General features: G+C 41.0%; 1 pseudogene; it reads right to left on the reverse strand.

Annotated features, from left to right (window-relative positions):
- Nucleotides 1–2617: 2617 nt before the first annotated feature.
- LOC132515520 (zinc finger CCCH domain-containing protein 18-like) lies at nucleotides 2618–3033 on the reverse strand (annotated as a pseudogene).
- Between the last annotated feature and the right edge of the window lie 6165 nt (nucleotides 3034–9198).

A 9198-nucleotide genomic window follows, 5' to 3' on the forward strand; every position in this document is an offset into this window, starting at 1 on the left:
TTTTCCATTGCTGCTTTCAATATTTTTTCTTTGTATTTAAATTTTGATGGTTTCATTAATATGTGTCTTGGCATGTTTCTCCTTGGATTTATCCTGTATGGGCCTCTCTGTGCTTCCGGGACTTCATTGATTATATCCTTTCCCTTATTAGGGAATTTTTCAACTACAATATCTTCAAATATTTTCTCAGTCCCTTTCTTTTTCTTTCTTCTTTTTTTTTTTTTTTGGTGTTTTAAAACGTTTCAGTTTGTATTCCTAAGTACATTTTGTTGTCAATGGTCACATATATCAATGTGTCCATTTGGGCAATTTAACAATAAACCTGCAGATCACAATAACAACAGAAATATAGCTAACAAACATTTTTTTAAAAAGCATTTTCAAAGATGTAATTTACATACCATAAAATACCCCCATTTAAAGTGCACAATTCAGTGGATTTTGTACATTCACAAAGTTGTGCAACCATTGCCACTACCTAATTCTAGAACATTCCATCCCCCAAAAGGAAACCCTGTACTCAATGGCTACCCATCTCTCTCTGGCCTAGATAGTGACTAACCTACTTTCAGTCTCTATGGATCTGCCCACTCTGGACAATTCCTGTAAGTGGAACTGTACAATATGGGGCCTTTCGTGACTGGCTTCTTTTACTTGGCAGTGTCCTCAAGGTTCAACCGCGTTGTAGTATCAGGATGGACCACATTTTGTTTATCCGTTCATGAGCTGATGGACACTGGGGTTGTTTCCACATAGTCACGTAGCTGTTGTGTCTATGCTGCTAGTACGAGTCTTTGCGTGGCTTACGCCTTCGTTTCTCTTGGATAGACACCCAAGAGGGGAGTGGCCAGCTCAGAGAGCAGCTCCGTCCATCACACTGAGCAGGCTGTGCCCAGGGCAGCCACACCGGTTCACGTTCCCACCAGCTTGATATGAGGTTCCATTTCCCCACATCCTCCCCAAACACGAAAAACTTCATTTTATTTTTAAAGTGACCCTCTTGCTACTGGAGAGAACGGAAACGCATTCATCTCAATTTAACACCAATCTTACAAACTGCAGGTAAGCAAAAACATTTACATCCAAAACCTTTCTCATAACTAAGAAAAAGCAGGATATGTTCCAGAACACCCATTTCCTTCTGTACTCTATCCCACTATTCTGTAGAATAAACAAACAGTATGGGGGAAAGGTGACTAAATATTAAAAAAATACATTCCTGAAACAAGTTACGGATCAGGCCCAATTAAACTGCAAAAAAGACCACTTCCCACTAGCTTCAGATTTTTCCACTGCGAAATGCCTGACCCACTGGTCTCACTCCCCAAAACCCCAACTGGGCGCTCAGTGTGACCTGGAGGCACCTCCCCTCCTACTGTGACGTGACCCCCAGACGCCCCTGGAGCGGGCACACTGTCCTCGTCTGTCCAGGCACCTCCCGATGATGCTGACCTGCAGTACCACCACCAACTTTGCTTCATGGTGTGTGTGCTTCTGGGGGTAAATTCTGGGAAGTACTTCAGCAGTGGGACCCCAAGCACCTGGACCAGAGCCTCTGTGGCCTCAATAGTGGATGCTGCTGCCTCATGCCCTTGCTGCCACGGGGGCCTCCAGCTGGTCTTGACCGATGGCCATGTTTCTGAACCACACGGTTTGTGGACAGTGCTAACTGGAAATGACTGCAGTACATATATGTGTATGCATGCGTGTTTGTCTCCATCATTTTACTCCAGAAATTCCAGAGATGGGCTGACGTCATTATGAAAAAGAAGTCTACGGCTTAAGTTTAAATTTTCTGAAATAATGACATTTAAAATACCAAAGCCTTTGAAGACCTGTAACAATTTACTTTCTACAAGGTACTGCACACGTATCTGCATCCCGAGGGCGGCTACGCTCCCGTTCCACGGGCACAGCACACACGGAGCCATTGCATGGCTGTCTAATTCAGACGAGCCGGACTCCCCCACTCGGCAGAAACCAGCAGCACAGAATTAGCACGGCCAAGAGGACACGCCCCCAGCACTCACTGACAGGGGTCCCGAGTGTTCCTGTGCACCCTCTACCTTGGGTCACCTCGGGACAAGGGACAGGCTTCTTTGAGGCCACTTGTAGGACGGGGCTCCACCGCCGCCATGCCCCCACCCCCCGTGCAGGCCGCACGCAGCTCCCGTGAGCCTTGTCATGGCCGCTCTCTGCCCTCAGAGTCTCCCCCTTCCCCTGGCTTCACAGCAGTATTCTGGATCCAGGAGAAAGGAGTCTGGCCTCTGGAGCAGGGGGACTGTGAAGTACTAAAGAGATGAATATCGTATATTTTGTACCTTTAACCTGGACTCTGAATGGTATGGAATTTGATATTGGTGAAGGAGGAGTGGACAATGGTGTCACAACATCTTTCATGAAGAATCGGCAGGTGGGACGAGCCCTCACCTTCCTGTCACTGGGGTCCTTCACTTCACCCTCCTCCAGGTCATCATCGTCGATCTCTCCATTGTTGTCCTCTTTTCTCCTTGGCGGCCTCCACAGGCTCCCTGTCCTCCATGCCGCGGACGCCTGCCTTCCCGTCCTCCCCCTGAGCCCCTTCTCTCCTCTCCTCGTCATCCTTGGGCCCGGCCTTCTAGGTGTCGTCCTCCTGCGTGGTGGGGACGGGCTCCTTGGGGACCTCCTCATCGTAGTCTAACTCGTGCTTGTCCAGGTCCCTGGTGACTGACGAGGCCTTGTCCCTCAGGTCGCTGGTGCAGTCTTCCTTCCCCAGGTCCCCCTCAGCCTGCGGGGGCCTGAGGGGGCCCCCGCTTGGCTCCTGAGCCTCAGAGTCCCGGTCCTCCTCGTTGGAGCGACTCTCTTCTTCCTCCTGGCTCAGTCCCGGGGCGACGTTCTCCTCGTCCTCCACGTCAGAAGCCCTCCCCCCGCCCCATCCAGATCCTGCTCAGACCCACTTTCCCTCAGGATGTCATTGTCAGAAAGCCCCTGCTGCTCCACTTCTTCATTCTCTGGAGAGCAAGGGTCCCAGTCAGGGCTCTCGGCCACATCCATCAGTACCCACGGTTCTCAGCACAAGGGCAGAGAAGGGGCCACGGCTTCGCAGGTGTCAGGGCAGAACGGAAAAGACGTCCCTCAGCACTTCCACTCCTCACAGGCTCCGGCTTGAGGCGCGACGCAGGCGGAACAAACGGGCTCCACTACCCGAGGGGGCCGGCCATTGTGCGACGTCATCAGGCCGCGACGGTTGTCTGCGGGCCGGCGGGCTTCTCTCGCTTCCCACGCCCTCCGTCCGCTTCCTTCCAGCCTCCGCACGGCCGCCTCTGCGTGGCGGCGCCCCCACAGCGCACCTCTTTTTCTCTTCTTCTGGGACTCCTATAATTCGAATGTTGGTGTGTTTAATGTTGTCTCAGAGGTCTCTGAGACTGTCCTCAATTCTTACATTCTTTTTCCTTTATTCTGCTCTGAGTAGTTATTTCCACTATTTTATCTTCCAGGCCATTTATCCATTTTCCTGCCTCAGTTATTCTGCTAATGATTTCTTCTAGAGAATTTTTAATTTCATTTATTATATTGTTTATCATTGTTTGTTTGCTCTTTAGTTCTTCTAGGTCCTTGTTAAACGTTTCTTGTATCTTCTCCATTCTATTTCCAAGATTTTGTATCATATTTACTATCATTACTCTGAATTCTTTTTCAGGAGACTGCCTGTTTCCTCATTTGTTTGGTCTGGTGTGTTTTTACTTTGCTCCTTCATCTGCTGGGTATTTCTCTGTCTTCTCATTTTGCTTAACTTACTGTGTTTGCAGTCTCTGTTTTGCAGGCTGCATGTTTGTAGTTCCCGTTGTTTTTGGTGTCTGCTCCCAGTAGGTAATGTTGGTTCAGTGGGTTGTGTAGGCTTCCTGGTGGAGGAGACTGACGCCTGTGTTCTGGTTGATTAGGCTGGATTTTGTCTTTCTGGGTGGCAGGACCGCATCCGATGATGTGTTTTGGAATGTCTGTGAACTTATTAGGATTTTAGGCAGCCTCTCTGCTATTGGGTGGGTTGTGTTCCTGTCTTGCTAGTTGTGTGGCATGGGGTGTCCAGCACTGGAGCTCGCTGGTCTTTGAGTGGAAATCTCTTAGCATTGAGATGGATTAGCATTGAGTCTTAGTCTTAGCATTGAGATGGAAATCTCTGGGAGAGCCTTCACTGATTTATAGTACTTGGGACCGGGAGGTCTTTGGTGGTCCAATGTCCTGAACTCGGCTCTCCCACCTCAGAGACTCAGGCCTGACTCCAGGCTGGAGCACCAAGACACTGTCAGCCACACTGCATTACTTGTGCCACCTGCATCTTCTCACTGAGCTTTAGCCGAGTCTGCAGGAAAAGCTTTGATAATTTTCTGGACCTGCCAGCCTTTCGTCCTGGAGTATTCAAGGTTCTCTCAGCCCATGGGTGCACTGCTGGGGAAGAGGGAGGCAGCCACTGACCAGATGCGGCATGGAGCCTGGAGCCAGGCAGGGAACGCACTCAAGCCCTGAATCCCTGGCTGTTTCACCTTTAGTAACAGTTTTCAACTTTGTAATATGTATTGTGCTTTCAGTTAAATTTTATAAAATATATTCATCTGACATTTGGGCCAGATTGTGTGACAAAAAGCAAATGTCATGCATTATAGAGAACACCTTCAATTTATAACAGTCTAATAGTTCGTTTACTATTATTTTTGATGTTCAAATAACTGTAGCAGAAAACCAGAAACATTGAAAAAGAAGTCTAATTTTTATTTGTTTAAATCTCAAAGGATCACATTTCACAAAAGAAAGTAAAGTCAAGTCCAGGGGCCTGGTATAAGGCTCTTAGCTCTAGCAGTTACTTGTTGTGTCCTCTTGGAAAAATGACTACTTGCTGCCTCTTTTTTTCTCATTTGTAAAGTGGGAAGATTGTAATAGAACCCACTCCAAAGAATACAAGGAGGAGAAATTAAGTAATCTACAGCAAATGCTGGTAATTAGGAAACAATTGGTAAACATCAGCATTATTATCTGGTGTTACCATTTTGAGTACACATACATGCTTTTCATTGTCATAGTTTCCTGTATGTGATTTTTTTCCCTTCACCTTGGTAATATTTTGTTCAAAGGCAAGAGGATGAACAATAGATATTCATTAGCCCACAGTTTGTCTGAAAATGATCTTGCATTTTTGGTACGAGTTGCCGAACTTGAATAGTACTAAAGATTTAAAAAATGATAAAATTGAGCATCCATGGTGGTGCAGTGGTTGAGAGTCCGCCTGCCGATGCAGGGGACACGGGTTCGTGCCCCGGTCTGGGAAGATCCCACTTGCTGCAGAGCGGCTGGGCCGTGAGCCATGGCCACTGAGCCTGCACGTCCGGAGCCTGTGCTCCGCAACGGGAGAGGCCACAACAGTGAGAGGCCCGCGTACAGAAAAAAAAAAAAAAAAAAAGATAAAATCCAATGAATATGCAGATTATACTAGATACTAGATGGACCAAAACATATTAGAAGGACAGAGCAACAAATTTGTTTTTCTCTTCTTTTAATTGTGCCCTATGAAGTTAAAATGTGTAACAAAGTAATTTTTTAATCTCTGAAAAGAATTATTTTATTTGCTTTTTATGAAATACCAAAATTATTTAATTAACATGGAATTAGATAATTAAACATTTAATCTACATTTGGGAAATATAAGCAGAAAATGCCACTATAATTAAAAAACGTATTATGCATTTATATAAAATATTCTATATTCTTGGTATATTACTAGGTAATTTTTGTTGTAAAATTAAACTATTGGTCCTTATCTTTAAAAGCATAGAAGCTCAGAGTGATACTGATGATACAAATATGTAAGAACTTAGAAACAACTGAAAAAATAAGGAACTAATACCAGTGAAACAAAGTTCTTATTTGAAGTACACTCTGGTGGGATTAGACTTTATTTACTCTGAGAACTGTGATTGTATTACCTGCAGAACTGAGTGGGTGGGTATTATTGTATGCTTTGTATACTGGCAGGGTTCAAAAGTTCACAACTCTCTTTTTGCCAAGGGTTATGTCTGCCTGTTTGGATTTTCCTCTAACCTCCCTCTCCCCTCACCCTTCGCGTGCGCGCACCCACACACATACACACCCCCCTCACTTGTAGTTTCTGTATAGCCCATTCTTTACTCATCTTCCCAGATCTGAACTTGGATCTTACTTCTGGCACATAAATTAGCTGTGAACTCAGTCCAGTTACTGAAGCTCCATGAGCCTCAGTTAACTGGGTTCATTCACTCATTATGATAGTAACCAACTCACACAATTTTTTTGTCAAAGATATGAGTAGGTAAAATATTTAAGCTGATTTTATGAGTTTCACATCCTTGCTTTAAAATACTTCCATTAATCCAATGAAACTGTATATTCCTATAGAAAATGTTCAGGGAAAAAGGATTTCTGTGAAATCCCCCAAATGTGAGACTTTAAAATAATGTGTTTTATAAATGCATGTGTGTTATAAAATGCCTCCACCAGTGAAAAAATATTGCTTTGAAAGAAAACTCTGAAGCCAGTAAAGATTTGATTAGAGGCAACTTCTTTGGGAAACTACCTGGTTTGTAAAGGTGACATTAATTCTCTTCTTACTCTCAGAAATTTGACAATACTTAAATATCTTATTTCCTTTCTATTGCTCAGAACTCTCTTGACTCGTCCTCTCTATTTTTTCTTTGTCCTGTTATCCCACTAGACAACAAAGCCCCTTGCACCTGAAAATCCTTTCCCTTTGGATCTGCCAAATCAAGGCCTTCTGCAAATTCCCTTTTCATGTTGCTTCTCTGAAGTTTGCAATATGCACTAGACAGAACACTAGTTGAACAACAATAGGCACCCCAGGAATAGACTGATAAATAATAGATAGACAGAGAGATGGTAAAAGCTATTGACTCTTTCCTTCCATAGTTAAAAAAGAGAAAAATGAGCAGGAAAGATGAACAGGGAATTGGATCAAAATTAGCCAAACTTTTAACAATTGAGCCTTACCTTATAATTCATTAATGCCCTTATAATAGCCAAGAAATATTTTTTTGTTATTTGTAATAAATATATTAAATGAGGCTAACATTATTAAATGGATTAAGTTTATACTGCTAAGCACAAAGAGCAACTTAATTAGATGTTAGTATTGAGTAGTAACTTAATTAGATGTTAGTATTTATCATATGTAAAGATCAATGCCTCCAGATAAAATAGCTAATGTTTATATAGTGTTTACTATGTCCTAGGCAAACTAACAAACTCTACCTAGATTAACTTAATTCCTACAGAAAAAACTATAAGCAATATACTGTTACTGAGGTTAAGGGAGGTTAGAGAGATTTGTAATAGGGTAAAGAACTGTCTGCATTTATTCAGTTTAGAGGTAGAAGGGTCCAGGTATGGTTGCTGATCATTTGATGCTTCCAGAGCCAATGCTCTAAGCCTTTATGCTCAAAGACCTAAACAACAAAGCTGGAATAAACAGCAAAACATACTTTACAAAAAGACAAAATAACTTCTGACTTGAATGGCATTTTTTATGTTAGAACATGATTAGCCAAATATAATATTGTATTAAACTATTCCTGAATCAGATATTTTTTCCATGTCTAGCAAAGGTTTTAATACAAGATATTATCCTGCTGGTATGCAGACAATTTACAAAATCAATATATTTTGTATAGTCTGTTAATAGATATTTCAGCAGAGCATTTTGTCTCATGTATGTCCAGCAACATTATTACACCTCTGAAAAAGAAAGCAAAGGTTTAAAAATATTTAATTAAGAAAGTTTTTTTTTAAATTGCCCTTAATTCCTATTCATATGTTCATCTGAAAAATATTTACTTCCAGATTGTCAGTGCAAAAAGGGAAAGTGTTTTTTCACATTCATCTCTATATCTTTCTCCAGTACATTGTATTCTTATGTAATTCAGATATGAAATAATTATTTTGTGGTTTCAATGTTTTAAAATATAGACATATCTACATTCATCCATGAAAAGTGACTTGTTTTTCTTTACATGTATGTAATTGGGGTAAAATTAAAATTATTTTACCTAAAGAACTTATTCAAGAAGTCATCTTTTGACAAATTATATGTTCATTTTTTTATCCTCAAATTTCAGACTGTGTTTTGCAAACTGATTTTTTTAAATAACACGTATTATTTTCTTTTCCTATACCACTAGGGAAAGCCATTCTTAACAAATAGAATTAGGATTGGTATTGCACCTACATATATACACATATATTACGTTTAAGACTTTAATAATATTATAAGCCTAGGTTAAGACAAATTTCAATAGATGCTAACTATTAAAACTGAACTGCTCTGAGTTCAAATTTTCTATCAGGTGGAAGGAAAGTAAGAAGCTCAAAACAACATGTTCTAAGGAAGAATTTTGGAAATTTATCCTAAGGAAAAAGAAATTTTATTTATGTGACATGTACTCAGAAATTAGTAGTACTATTGTGAAGATTTGAAAATAGTTTATCTAAAAGAACCAGAAAAGGAAGAAAAAACTAAGCTAAAATTTAGCTGAAGGAAGTAATGAGATCAGACCAGAAACAAATGAGAGACTAAAAAGACAACAGAAAAGGTCAATGAAACTGAATTGGTTTTTAGAAAAGAAAAACAAAATTGACAAATCTTTAGCAAAACTAACTCAGAAAAAATGAGTGATGACATAAATTAATAAAATAATTAATAATGAGACATTACAACTGATACCACAGAGATACAGAGAATAATGAAACTACTATGAGCAATTATGTGCCAACAAATCAGATAAATTAGGATAAACAGATAAATTTCTAGAAACATACAACTTACTAAGACTGAATCATGAAGTAATAGAAAAATCTAAGCAGTCCAATAACAAGCCAGGAGATTGAACTGTAGTCAAAAATTCCCCAACAAATAAAAGCACAGGACCAGATGGCTTCACAGGTAAAATCTACAAAATATTCAGAGAAGAATTAATACCAGTCCTTCTCAAATTCTTCCAAAGAATTGAAGAGGAAGGAACACTTCCAAACTCATTTTACCAGGCCACCATTACCCTGATACAAAACCAGACAAGGACATTACAAGAAAAGAAAATTACAGGCCATGTCCTTGAAGAACATAGATGTAAAAATCCTGAACAAATATTTGCAAACCGAATTCAAGAGCACATTAAAAGAATT

Source organism: Lagenorhynchus albirostris, chromosome 2, assembly GCF_949774975.1.
Source record: "Lagenorhynchus albirostris chromosome 2, mLagAlb1.1, whole genome shotgun sequence".
NCBI classification, from domain to species: Eukaryota; Metazoa; Chordata; class Mammalia; order Artiodactyla; family Delphinidae; genus Lagenorhynchus; species Lagenorhynchus albirostris.